The 14,458-nt window shown below is 35.2% G+C and overlaps 1 long non-coding RNA gene across 1 annotated transcript; it reads left to right on the top strand.

Moving 5' to 3' along the window:
- On the top strand, positions 1–1,595 carry LOC148566577 (uncharacterized). The gene is made up of 3 exons (XR_015880700.1): positions 1–248; positions 530–764; positions 1,312–1,595. It is a non-coding gene; the product is annotated as an uncharacterized LOC148566577 (long non-coding RNA).
- The last annotated feature ends 12,863 nt before the right edge of the window (positions 1,596–14,458 follow it).

Here is a 14,458-nt window from a genome sequence, read left to right as displayed (position 1 = left end):
ACCAAAAACGTAGCCTCTCCTGTCGACGGTGATAACGCATCTTCTCCCTGGCTCGTATCTTGTCACCGGAAGTCCGCACCAGTGAACTCCCAGCAGCGCATTCTGGTCGTCCGGCGTGATTTGACGGCACCGCATCAAGTCCACCTGCAAGAAATCCCAGTGCAACCCAGCAGCGGCTGAGCTCTGTGCCGCTGCAACACCGCCTCTGCTACTCCTCTCTTTTCATTCTTCCCCTTTCACCAACGCAGGTTCCATGCTCCCTCCTTCCCGTGTTCTTTCGTTTATTTATGTTAACTAATTTTTAATTCTGTTTTTAGTGTTTAGATTAGGCTTAGATTAATGGATTGATACTTTTTGGATTCCAAAATGTTTGATGGCTGATTTTTCTGGATTGATTGCTGCTTAAATTAAGTGAAAAATCCCTATTTACATATTGTGCACACCATATGCTCGATGAAATGCTTGAGTGAAATTTTTTATGTAATTCCTATGTTTGGCCAATATTTGTCTTAAATTTTGTTATCTTTAGGCATTTCGTCGCAGCCGGCTTGCGTCTTCCTTGCGACGTAGGCATTCGCAAGTTAGAGGGATTACAAGTGGAGTCAGGCTTGAGACGTCCATCACGCCTCGGAAGAGCATAAATGGAGTTGAATTTCATTCAACCGCTATGTGGTGTTCTATTGGCCGTCAGTAACGGAAATTCATCAAATTCACATAACAATGATCCCAACCATTGCGTAGAAGATGGTGAGGAATCCAACAAGGTAAGTAATTTATGTGGAGGCATGCATAGCGGATGGTTATTTGTTTATGATTTTTATTCATTCCACTTAGTGAAAGTAGGGGGCTCTTTTTTATGTTAAATGCTTCAGTAGATGCAACAGAAGTACTCCACATGCAACCACTTCTATGGTTTTATTAAATTCTTTTTATGATTATATGGACGAAGAATTTGCATGTGATAATTCAATGTCATGTACATTTGATATGTGCAGAATTTGCGTGTGATAATGATTCCAAAGCTCCACTGGAACCGTATTAGTGAAGTATATAATATAAAATATAGCTAATGGAGATGTGGTTATGACTCTTTGTAAAATAATTGTTAAATATTCAGAAGATATGAATTCATGGTTGACTAAATATTTATCCTGCATATTTAGATTAACTATATTTATATGATGAATAAACTAGATAGAGAATAAATTAAATGTCGCTCCGGTACATGATTAAATTAATCCGACCTTGCACGATTATTTAGTACATTACTATGCAAGTAGTTAATTGTTGTCATCTTTTTGTGTTGTTTAGCATGTGGTTCCTCTGGATGCCTCTCAAAATATGGAATTTGGTGCTCCGATTTGCCGGCATGAGCGCCAACAAGCTGGTAGCTGCATGTCTTTGTTAAGCTCATTCGGCAGCAGTTAGAATCTGTTGGAAATGGTTTCGAGTACCTTTAATATTTTTCTTCATGGATATAGGATTTCAATAGTTATTCATTTGTCAGCAATTGTAGATGAAGATGATATTTTTCAAAGACGCAAATGCCAAGTGTGATGCTTTTGTTGTTAGCAACGGGTGGCTTTATTCTCTAAAGATATAGGTATCCGGTGTGTTCGTAATTGTTGTAAGAAACTAGACTTGATTAATTTCAATGAACCAATTTAATCTAGATAAGTTCCGATGCTTTGTTGTATAAGGAGCTTGATTAATTTCATTCGGTGTGCAGCTAGTCGCTTTAGATAGTAGTTACATGTTTATCTTTACTTAGATGTGTTGGATGTTCATTTATGTATGAAATCGGACGTTTACTGTAACTGTATACGTGGATGGTTGTTTTCGGGTATTCAACCCTTGTAAACTGTAGCAGGTACTCAAAACAAATTATAGTATATTGGTTCAAGAACAGTGATAATGAAGTCAACACTTATCAGATTCAAGTAATGTCAGCTTGAAATACAAAAAAGATATCCCTGTACTAAGAAATAGTATACTGGATGTTCAGTTCACCATGTATCTAGATGGTTACTTTCATAAGAAAAATAGATGGTCATTTTCGACTCACTCGTCAGTGTCATGCTTGAATTCTTTTACACCAACAGATTCACATAAGTTCTAAAAAAAAGGGATCCGCCACAAAAATGTCATCCCAATGTGTCATAAATAAATTCCAAAGACTCTAACTAGTAAATAAGGTAAATATTCAAATCTTAAGTATGCTAAGTTTTTCTTCCTTTGAACTTTCTCCCTTTTGGCAATCCTTCTGTACGTTATTTCAACGTCCTCGTGCTCGGAGCCGTGAATGGTGATCTCACTTCCTTTTTACCCATCTGATTTATAGCTTGGACTGTAGGAGACTGTATGATTGGATCGCCGTGAATAAATACTCACTCAATAGGTTCTCTGCAATCCAAGTGAATATTCTTTTCAGTTTATAATCAAGTAAGAAAAATTAAAACAACATGAGACATAAAAATGTATTCATTCCAGCTGCTAATAAAAAATAGCAGCCCCATGTAGAGAAAGAAAATCTTCAGCAAGAATTTAATTGGATTTAGAGACCAAATCAACCAATTATAAACACAACAATGAGCAAGGTAAATAAGAATCACACAGCACAACAACATGTTATCACCAAACAACAATGGCTACAGTAAAAAATAACCACCGCAACATGAATTAAAATAACCTGCTTTTCAGCACCATATATACACTAGTTTACGTAGAAAACAGAGACTCTTTTAGCATTACCTTTTAAAAAGGTGCTGTCACTACAATCAAATCAAAATAGCAATTCCCATTATGAAAAATGACCATCCAATTGCCTGAAAAACTAACCATCCGACATGTAATTAATCTCATCATGTGTACATCGAGTTAGTAGCAAATACAAAAAAAAAAGCATACATCTAATACCAATGCAACAACGATATATGCAAGTACTAATTAATTAAGGGAAAAGAAATAAAATAAAATCCCCTCATTTCTAACACTCGACTCTCATTCTACCCTCAATTCCAGCAACAATCCAAGATGCTCTCAAAATCAATTCCAGGAGCATTTAACAATAAAAAATGATCTCATAATATATATATATATATATATATATATATATATATATAGTGACATAAAAAATTCAAAGACGATCACTCATGAAGATCAAACCTCACAATTTCCCTTTTGTAACCATCTATAAATGAGATAAAAAAAACTAACTCATGAAGACATAGCAGCAAATACGAAATCCAACCATCTAATCCCCTATCAAAGTGACCATCCAAGTTCTACAAATGAAATTATTAACAACCCATGAGGAGGAGCACAGCCATCAATTACAAACACACCAAACACAACCACATATCATGCACGGTCTATCAAAACAAAGTATCCCAATTTAATAAGTAATTTAATAACCTATTTGGTAGTAGTTAATATAATAAATCATTTGTTATTTTCAATAAAAAATTGAGAGATGAAACTAGCTAGACAATAGATAGAGCAAGTAAATAGAGACAAGGCAGTGAAAAATCATAGTTTTGCAACCTAACAATTAAACAACCATAAGGCAAGTATGGAAGTTGGTGGAATGAGTTAATCCGACTTCCCTTTCAGAGTCTGAAAGAAATTTACTTTATGTAAAGCTGCAGATAAAATAAGCTACCACAGCTTGTTCACCATGGGTAATCAAGGATTTAATCAACAAAATCTATCTACATTCAAACATGTAAGAGCGATTACCAATTAAAACATGAACAACTAAACCCACTTACATTGGATGGTTAGGATTCTTCCAGAGATGATGTTTATTGTGTTTCCAGTGAACTGTTGACCATCATACGGCTGTTTTCCCGGGTCGGCTGCACCGCTGCTATGGAGAGGAAAGCGCCCGCACGAGGAGAACTCTGCTGCTGCTCGGTTCGTCGGTGAGGGCTCCTTGGTTGCGTTCCTAATCGGCGGCGTCGCGCCCGGTGGCTCGATTGCAGAGACGGCCGGATGTTCAGCAGAGAGAGGCCGCCGTCCTTGATGCCAACGATGAGGAGTATTGCGTTCAGGGGTGACCTTCCTCGGTTGTAACTTGAGAGGTTCTCAGGCTTCTGCGCCGTAACGGGTGTGTGCAAAGATTGGGAGGGTTTGGGTGTTGGGGGAGGGGGAGGGGGGACGGCAAAAAATAAGGGTTGGGTAATTTGGGGAAAAAGTGAAAATATGAAAATTTGGGTGGTGTGTTAATCTAAACAGCCATAATAGGATTAAGGTTATTAATGGGTTAATTCTCTCTGTTAATATTAATCGGGCCTAATAAACGGCCCATTGTATACATTGTATACATATTTCATTGTCTCCCTAGCGGTGCTCTTTCATGAATTGTTAGTTGTTAACTTCATGCTAATTTATCACGTAGAAGTGGTTATCATTTGAAATGCGCATTAGTAGTTTTGTCATGTAACTAACATTCTATATTTCTATTCCATGAAATTAGTAAAAAGAAGGTCAACCAAAGCTACGTAGAATAGATTAAAGAGTACATAAAAATTACATATTATATAGAGAGTTTGAAGGATATAAAGAATTTACTGGCTGCAAGTATAGAAAAGATATGTATAAATCAAAATTTATTGAGATAAATTGAGATGTGAAAATGAAAAGTAATATAGTAGTGTGTCATGATTCATAGTATTTTCATGAATTGTTAGTTGTTAACTTCATGCTAATTTATCACGTAGAAGTTGTTATCATTTGAAATGCATTAGTAGTTTTGTCATGTAACTTACATTCTATATTTTTATTCCATGAAATTAGTAAAAAGAAGGTCAACCAAAACCCCGTAGAATATATTAAAGAGTACATAGTATATAGAAGCACAATGCAAGTTTTGATATATAATTAACAGACAAGGCGAGATTTGATAATTCAACCCAAAAAATAGTTGATGGCATTTTCATTTTTCAGCATGCAAATAAAAAACAATGCAGCATTGTCATTCAATACTTAAAATCAAGTAGAGGATAAATTAAGTAAACCAAACAATTCAAGTTTCAAAAATAGCATAATCATGAAATCATAGACCACCTACCCACAAGGTCCACAGCTTGAATTCACCATCTCCGGTATTGCAGCTTGCCTCACTGTCGATGAAGGCAGGCATAAATTTTTCAAATTCTTCACAGCATCCCTGCTCAAATGCTTTTGGGGATGAATCTGACCCTCAACAAAGTCACAAAGTTCCATTGGCACATATCTTGGTCCTATTACCTCCAAAAACCAGTGCAGGGATATCCTTGTTCTTGATATCAATCTGATACTTATCGTGGAAGTAGCCAACAAGGCTAAGCTGCCCGGTGGGGTTCCCCTGTGCATCCACTGCAGGGAAAGTGATTTGTCACGTGTCTTTGCCAGTTAGACGAGCAACTGTGTACTTCTGTTTGGTCTTTCGGTGGGTGACCTGAACCTTCAAACCAATTAGCAAATTTTCAACATTTTTTCTATAGGTCCCGAATTTAAGCAAATTGAAACCGGTAATCTGTTTTTCAAGGAAATCCAGCACTGACATTTGTTTCTTGAAAGACAAAACCGAAGAATCCAAGCTGACAGTCCTTGATGGGTTAGTTTGAGACTATGCTAAAACCCTCTAATAGCAATCACACCAGGCTGAAGATTCGTCTCACTAAACTTTGGGTCCATTGGGTAAAAGAAGCGCCCAACAGGAACCGTACATTTTGTTGGATTCTCCTGGGGATTGACAATGCCCTGCCTCGGATGTAATCATCCAACCTACTCATTTCAAGGATTTTTACTAGAGTCAACATCACGGTGAATCCTGTGGGTTTCTTGTTCTCTCCCTTGGATACTTCCACCAGAAGAGCTTCCGGAAAATTAACCATGCTAAAAATGCTCTTCTAACCGTCATAGGTGGTCATCCCTGGCGGCACCTACGGATGGTTAAGGAACTTGTCACGTATCAATGACAATTTAGTCTTTGATATCCTCCTCGGTGGATGGCCCAGTTGCAGCGGCGATTAGGGACTCACCTCGACATTGTAGTGCATTATCCTGCTTTTTAGGTTGAATTTCACTAGAAAATGGTTTGCCTGAAGAGTCTTGGTCCGAACAACCACCGTGCCACCGGTGTCGGGCCTCTGAACTAGTGAGATCGTTCGGGTGTAATATAATTATTACACGTGCCACTTTTATTTATTAATCAATGACACCTAATGAAGCATTAGTCACCATAAATTATCAATTCATTCCTATCAGCCTTATCACCTTCATTTCTTTGCTTTCACTATCGAATTGAACTTGGGTAAAAGAAGAAAGAAAGGCCGAGAGAGAGAATGTGAGCTTCCATGGAAACCATGAATTTTTGGCTCCAATTTTTTGAGATTTGTAACTCTAATAAAAAATATAATCCGATAAAAGTGTTCGTATCCTCCTCCTCTACATGTTGGCGTTACTTTTACCCCGTAGAAGTTGACGGTAACTAGCTCCTCTTCTCTTTGAGTTCGGATAATTGGAGTTCTAGGAGGTACAGGCAATTTCTGACGTTTTCTTCTTCAGTGACTTAGTCAGAAAGATTTTCCGAAATTTCCGTTGCTTTTATTTCAAGCAGAGGTAGGGGGTTTCGTTTTAAATTAAAAGTTTTTAATTCAAGAATGCCAAAACGTTTATTGAGTAATTGCAAATAATTTATACGTATTTTGTATGTCTAATTGATGAGAATTGGTTATATTGTGATTGTGAATGTTGATAAATTTAGTGTTGCTTGTTAAATTGAAATATGAATTGAGTTTATGAATTGAGTTTGAATCGAGACTGTGATGCTGGAATTTATGGTTGTGGAAGTGAATGGTAATTGATTTTGGTGTTAGTATGATGGTGAGTAAGTGCTGATGAAAGGCTGGTAAAAATATGTGAAAAGGTGATTTTGGTTAGTATTAAATGCTAAACGAATATTGTCGAACAGTTTTGTAAAATTTGAATGAAGAAATGAATTTCCTTTAATTTCAAAAGCAAAAGATTTGAAATGTGGCTAGTTTTATTGGAATAGAAAGTGTCTTACCTTCAAAGAAAAAACGGTTTGACTAATGAAAAGAATTTGATATTCGAAATATTTGAGAAATGATTTGGTTGGGACTCTTAGAGGGTGGTAAAGCCCAAATTTTAGAAGAAACGTTGCAGAAATTTTTATAAAACACCAAGGCTTTGTTTAAAGCGTTATTTAAAAGAAAATTTGATTTAAAAATCGTATTAATTGATTTCGACGTATAAAGAAAAGATTCTTGTTTTCAGTTTGATTTATTAAAAAAAAGTATAATATTTTAATTTCAATCTGTCGAGAAAAGATTTTGTTTTAAGTTTTGAATTGAGTTCGGTTTATTAAGAAAATGACATTTATCTTGATTAAATATTAAAGAAGTTTGGATACTTAGGAATTAATCATTTTGACGATACGAGGGATGAGCAACTAAACGTGTACCTTTTTGGAGATGCGGAGGTGTGAATAATATATGGTGATACAGAGGTGTGAATAAATATGTGGTGATGCGGATGTGTGATTGATTATTTGGTGATGCGGAGGCATGACAAAAAGAAAAAGAATGAGAAACTAGGAATGAAAGGAAAATTGAATATTGTATGTTTGAATGGGCCTTTATGCCAAAGTGCTAATGCGGAAGTGCCCACCTGACTGATAGCCTAAGGTTGCTAATGCGGGAATATCTGCCTAACTGATAGCATATTGTATGTTGAAGGGGCCTTGTGCCAAATTGCTAATGCGGAAGTGGCCCGCCTAACTGATAGCCTAATGTTGCTAATGCGTGAATGTTCGCCTAACTGATAGTCTATTTCTTACCGTGATGCCAAGATATCCTAAATGACATGGGTTCGTCCATGATGATAATTGTGCCTGACTGACACGGTAAAGAAACCATATGCGTGGTTCACTCCGAGTAACGTCGGGTTGCGGGTAGACAACCGACGCATGAGCTCATGGCCTGCATAGAAAAGGCATTCATCATATGCATTGCGTGAATTACTTAAGTCTTCCTGTATGTTGTGCTATATTTTTTGTGAATTTCTTGTATTTGATTTATGTGTGAACTATTTGTGTGTTTGTGTGGCGTGTGTGCTCATGCTTATTGGTTCCTGTATGTGTCAAGGATTAAGATAGCCGAGAACTGATTACTGTAACTCAAAAACTGAGTGACGTAACTGGGATTTGTTTAGAATAATATAATTTGAATGGAACTAACTAAAGTCTTTAAAGTAAGTTTTCAGGAATTCTAATGGTAATTATTTTAAAGTTATAAAGTAATTATTTGCAACTTATTTCCTTAATCTCACGGCATTCACTGTCCCTACTGAGAACCTGTGAGGATGAAGTTCTCACCCCCTTACAGATTTCCTTTTCAGTAACAGGTTCAGGAATCCTTGGCGCGGAGCCGCGACTGAACTATGAAGCTTTACGCATATATGTATTCATACTTTTTTTATGTTTAGTTTAATCTTAGATTTTATTTTTCCCTCGTCATTTAATGTTTGGCTTTTTAGAGGGGTAGGACTTGTAGTTGAGGATCTTTGAATAAGTTTATGTATATATTGCTATGTGAATATATATATTTTTTTGTGATTAAGAGATTTTAAGTGAAGACTTTTCGTTTTTTTAATTAAAGTTTCGGTTCGTATTCCCAAAGGCACGATATTAAATAAAGATAGTATAAAATAAAAAGGTTTAGAGGTAAGTAACGCCTAAACTTTTAGTACGATCATGAGGTGCTAAAAGTTAGGGTGTTACACTTTTAAAGCGTGGCAATAGAGGGAGATATGGCCACATTTTAGAAGCGGGACAATAGAGAAAGATATGGCCACGTTTTAGAAACGGGGCAATAGAGAAAGATATGACCACACTTTAGAAACGTGCCAATAAATGGAAATAAGGCCACACTTTAGAAACGTGGCAATAGAGGAAGATATGGCCACGCTTGAAAAGCGTGGTAACAGAGAAAGATATGGCCATATGGCCACGCTTTAAAAGCATGGTTGTTGATAACTACTATACAATATAGCCACTCTTTCAAAGCGTGGCTATAAGTTTAGTCAGTATCCTACTTATTCTTTTTAATCTTCAATGACCAATAATTTTAAATCAACTAATCCAACCTAAACTAATCCATCCTTCATAAAGTTGTCACCAAAAAAAGTGTGTGATCACATAACATGCTCTAACAAAATACCAAAAATCAAAGTCATAACAACTACCCATGAATTCCTAATACATGAATTAGAATTCCAACAACTATTACATTATCTACTTCTTCTACTTCATTAAAAAATATAAAACTTCATGTATCATCCATTGTGAGCGAAATTATTTAGACCACTGCCTTGCAAATTATAAAACACAAATGAACACCTACAACTCTTTCAGGATGTAACTTTACATTTCAATTTTGGCAGCTCAAGATGTAAGGCAATGCATGTGAGGTAGCAACTTTGAAGGTATGTGTATTGTATCATATCAAGCACTTAGACAAAAATTAATCACAATTAATTTGACCAACTTGAGTGAATCTTGTTAGTGCTGAAGAAGTGACTCATACGGTAGATCCAGGTCCTCCATAAGTTCATGAATTTCTAATACTCACTAATTTGTTTATATTATTAAGGGATCTCATGCATCCTGGTTTAGTAAGATATAAGGAAAAAAGAAAACGTTCCTTTCAATACATAAATTCATGCAATATATATCATTTTATTGGTAATTGGTTTGCATCTAAATATGTTTAATATTGAAAAGGCAAAATTGCTATACCAATTTGATTTCACAACCCAACAATTTTATATAACATATAATTGGATGACTCTTTTCTTTTATTACCATCATTTTATACAAAATTAACGCCATGTTATTACTATAAAATACAAAGAAAAATGAGTGATATAAATAATTTTCTATGGAAAACACACATATTTCTAAATCGTTCAAAATGGTAGCAATTTAAGCAACAATAGGCCTACACTTTCTTAGATTACGAACACAAGTTGAAGCCACTTTTTATTTTACAAAAACAAATGGTATTTTAACAATGCATATTCAGCCGGCAACAGTAGCATGAACTACAAACAGAAAATTTAACATGGAAAATGAAATTCTATAATTCGGAGCAACATGATAGTGACCATTATTTTTTTCTTTTTATCAGTATCTCTATGACAATAAAATGAAAAAGATAGTTACTTACATCATCTTTGTGTGGAATGTGAGTTGATTTGGAGGAGCAAGGAGTATTTCTTGGTCTACTACTTAAGGTATCCAAAGGAGAATCTTGGGAAGCTTGCGCTAATGCTGCTACCTCTTCATCACTCATTCCAAGGTTTATTTGGTGCACTAATACCTTTAATAAACCACATACACCATCCATCTTCTTCTCTAATGATGAGTCCTTAACGTTGTATTCAAATTTTATGTGGCGAATCTCCTCATCCTTTTTAAGAGAGCTTCTTGTAATCAAAGCCCCATAACAACGAACTCAACCTGGTTGGTCCTTCCCTAGCACTCCTATAAATGCATCCTCGTCATTTTCCCCTGCCCCTAAGCGCTTCTGAAGTTCAGTCTATCAAAAAGCAACAACCAATAAAATACAAAGTCGCATTAACTCAATATAAATAGAAATCACTTTAGAATTCATATTGTACATATCCAAATACAAATAGAGATAACTCACAGTTATGGTTTGTGTTTTAGCATCAATTTCTTTTCCTTTTTTACTTGTGCGAGTTGCTATAAAAACTTCAGCCCTTGATAGTTCTTCATTGTTCTCTTTCGAATAGCACTAGAGTACATAGAGAAAAGTTTACATGAAGCATACTAACTAGACAACTACACCATGAATATATAACAGAGAAATCACAAAAAAATAAGTTATATTACCAGCTGCTTATGCACTATTTCAAAATTTGTGGATCCCATTCGGTAAGGACATATTTGCTTTGACCTATTTTTAGTATTCTTAGCAGAGATAGCCTAAGTGTAAACATGAAGAAGAGATATTATCATTCTTACAAGACATGTTTTCTTGTGCTTTCAACATCATGTCACTTTTTTTTCAAAACAACTAAGTTTAGGAACATGAAGAACCAATGATAGTATGCTTGATGGTACATAGGAAGAAATAAAAGGCAATATTACCTTGATAGCCGGAAGGCTCTAATACCATATTAATTTGCGAAATTGAACCTCAGAGATCTCTAATGGTCGATTCTTTATCATTTCTTTCTTTGTGTTGTACTTCAAGAAATATTCCTTTTTTATTTTGCCCTTGTATTTTTTTCATGCACAACAAAATCTCCACATTACCCACGGCTTTGAACTTATGGAAAGAACAAACTTTTGCTATGCAACACAACACATTAGAATGTCAACGGTTAGCACAAATAATGTGACAAATAAATTAACAAAAAATTATCCATAATATCATATTTACATACATTGACATACCCCCCACATGTCCTCTTTGAGTTTCTTAGGCATACTATGCCAACTAGTATCTAGCAAAGTCACAAAACGAGGGTTTCTAACTATTGTGCCCAATAGTTGGTTGAGGTCAGATATGACCTCCTTGGTTGGACCTATAGGCTGTCTTTTAAAAAATTCTACCTCCTGTCGATCATTAAAATCTGTGGATGGAACTTTTTGCACATAGTCTTTCCATGGGTTTTCTTCTTTATTGTGCCTAAGTCCGATTAAAATAACATAATTCAATTGAGAAGTAATATAAGCTATAATTAGACAATAAGATAAATAAGAAAAGTACCTTCATTACTAGCTTGTCCTCCACTACCCGCATCATTTGCATCATCATCAAGCTCATTTTCCTCATCTTTCTCATCTTCTTCATCTTCCAAATTTATCCCATGTACCTTAAAATACATGTCAAGACTCATTCCTTTTTTATTTGAACTTGCACTCATCTCACTTGTATCTTCTCCTCATCATCAGAATTTATGTCATTTTGTTCCATTGTATCAGGTTCAGCAGTCCTTTGATTCCCAGTTTTAGAGTTCTTTTCAGCTTCAAACATTGTCTCATTTCCATTATACTCGCATTCTTGAAAAAGTGATGTTGGTTGGACCTTCCTTTTCTTCTTCGGAGTCCTAGCTTGCTCTTCAAATACATCTTCCACTATTGTGATGTGTTATTTTCTTGTTGGATCCTTTGGGTCTTGAGCTTGCAAGCTAACATTCTTATTTTCAGCCATGATATTTTCTCTCTTAATCTTGTATTGTTGTAGCAATTCAGCACTTGACTTTACTTGTGTAACCTCAAAGGAAATTTTTTTTTAGACTTTTTCCTTTCATTTTTTGGCCTAAGGTAAGTATTCGTTTTCTTTTAGTGATCCTCTCTTTCTCCATTCTGCATACACACAATAATTCCAATGAATAAAATGTAATTTAAATAATAATTAAATGAACATAATCAACTGAAGCAAGTAATTAAATAAGCAAAACAACTAAGAAAAATGAGTCATTTAGGATCTACCAAAAAAACACTACATGAAACTTTTTAAGATGTTTCAGAATCAAGGTCCTCCATGTACTCATATTCGCTTTCAAAGTCTTCCTTACAATGTTGTTTGGCAAACATGTTTGGATCCATATCTATAATGGTTGCTCGTAGATCATTCCTCACTATATTAATTTCTCCATTATTATTTGGAAGACTTGGAATTACTTCAGGTTCACATGGCTCCCTTGCATATATTATAGGAGAATCAGACTCAAGGTCATTACTTACTCTAAATAAATCTCTTGGAATTGTTTTCATAACATAGTGTTTGCACTCACATATAGGTCTTGCACATAAAAACATTTGTTTACCTGAGATGCTAGCACAAATAGTTCTTGTTGTTAGTATTTTTTATTGAAATACACATATAAAATACCAAAGTTGTCTTTTGCAACTGTATACCACTCACACCTAAACAAGATTACCTTAAATTGGTCATAATAATCTAACTCAAACATATCAACAATTCTACCACAGTAGGCTACTTTTGTTTCAATTGGATTCTTATCTTTCACACTAGAAAAACTAGGAGTCAATGCCTCTAATGTGACACCACTATTTTAAATTTTACGTCTCTTATCACGTGCCTTGTATGGAACCTATACCCATTAATAATATAACTTAAAAATCTTTTTGCAACTCTATTTGGACCCCTAGCCAACTCTTTTGCCCAACCAGGCACATCTTTTTTCATGGCGTGAATTTTAAACCATTTTGAGAATTGTTGACTATGGTATTTGGCTTTCTCCCACTTTGTTCTTCATGGATTGTTATCATTAACTGCCTCCTCATGCTCTCTGAAGAGATCAAATATTCATAGTCTTATTTGTTAGTAAGGTTAAATATTATGATTGAGATCTAACAAATGATAATGAATCAAACAAAATACCTCATGTAGACTTTGATCTTATCACAATTATTTAGGATGTATGCATGACCTTGTATTTCTGATTTTTCATCTAAAATAAATAAATCTCCCATTTTTTCACCAAGAGGACATCCTTTGCTTGGAAACAAACTAGGAGTTCGCAGCTCATCTGAAACACACTCATCATTGTTTCGAGGGATTCTATTGAATCTTGTCTGAACATCTTCATGCAAATATCTTGAGCAAAAGTTTATACACTCATTCGCCAAATATCCTTTGGCAATAGATCCTTCTGGACGACTTCTATTACGAACATACGATATTAGTGTGCACATATACCGTTCAACAGGGTACATCCAACGATATTAAACTGGACCACCTAACCTCACTTCATTTGCCAAATGAATAGGCAAGTGCACCATTATGTCAAAAAATCTAGGAGGGAAAATCCTATCCAATTAGTATAATGTCTCATCAATCTCTACTTCTAAGTTAACTACCTCATCTAGGCTAATTATCTTCTGATATATCTGGCAAAAAAAAATGAACAGAACTAGAGCGATGGCAACATGGTCAGGAAGTTGCTCTTGATTGGTACTTACAACAAATAATGCAACATGAAATGAGCATCATGGGTCTTGTAACCAGAAATTTTCTTTTCTGTTTTATGTACACATTGAGCAATATTGGAAGCGCTACTGTCTAGTAATTTTATTTTCTCTGCTGGAGTCATTGAGAAGCATTCCTTTACTTAGTTTTTTTTTTTACCATCCTTCGTATCTTTTGGTTGAAGGTTTTTCCTGATACCCATGTCTTTAAGGTCAAAACAAGCAGCTGCATGATATTTTGCCTTTCTAGGAATATCTAAAAGAGATCCAATTATGCTATCAACTATATTCTTCTCTATGTGCATGATATCAAGGTTGTGTCTAAACATGTTGTACTTCCAATATGGTAAATAAAAAAAGATTGACCATTTTTTCCAATTTGATATGCCAATCTTTGATCTCTTTTGCTTCTTCTCAAAAGAA

This window comes from Arachis ipaensis, chromosome B4 (genome assembly GCF_059453495.1).
Source record: "Arachis ipaensis isolate K30076 ecotype BB chromosome B4, ASM5945349v1, whole genome shotgun sequence".
Classification (NCBI taxonomy): domain Eukaryota; kingdom Viridiplantae; phylum Streptophyta; class Magnoliopsida; order Fabales; family Fabaceae; genus Arachis; species Arachis ipaensis.
Note: the sequence above shows the minus strand (reverse complement) of the source record. Positions and strands in the feature narration are given on the sequence as shown.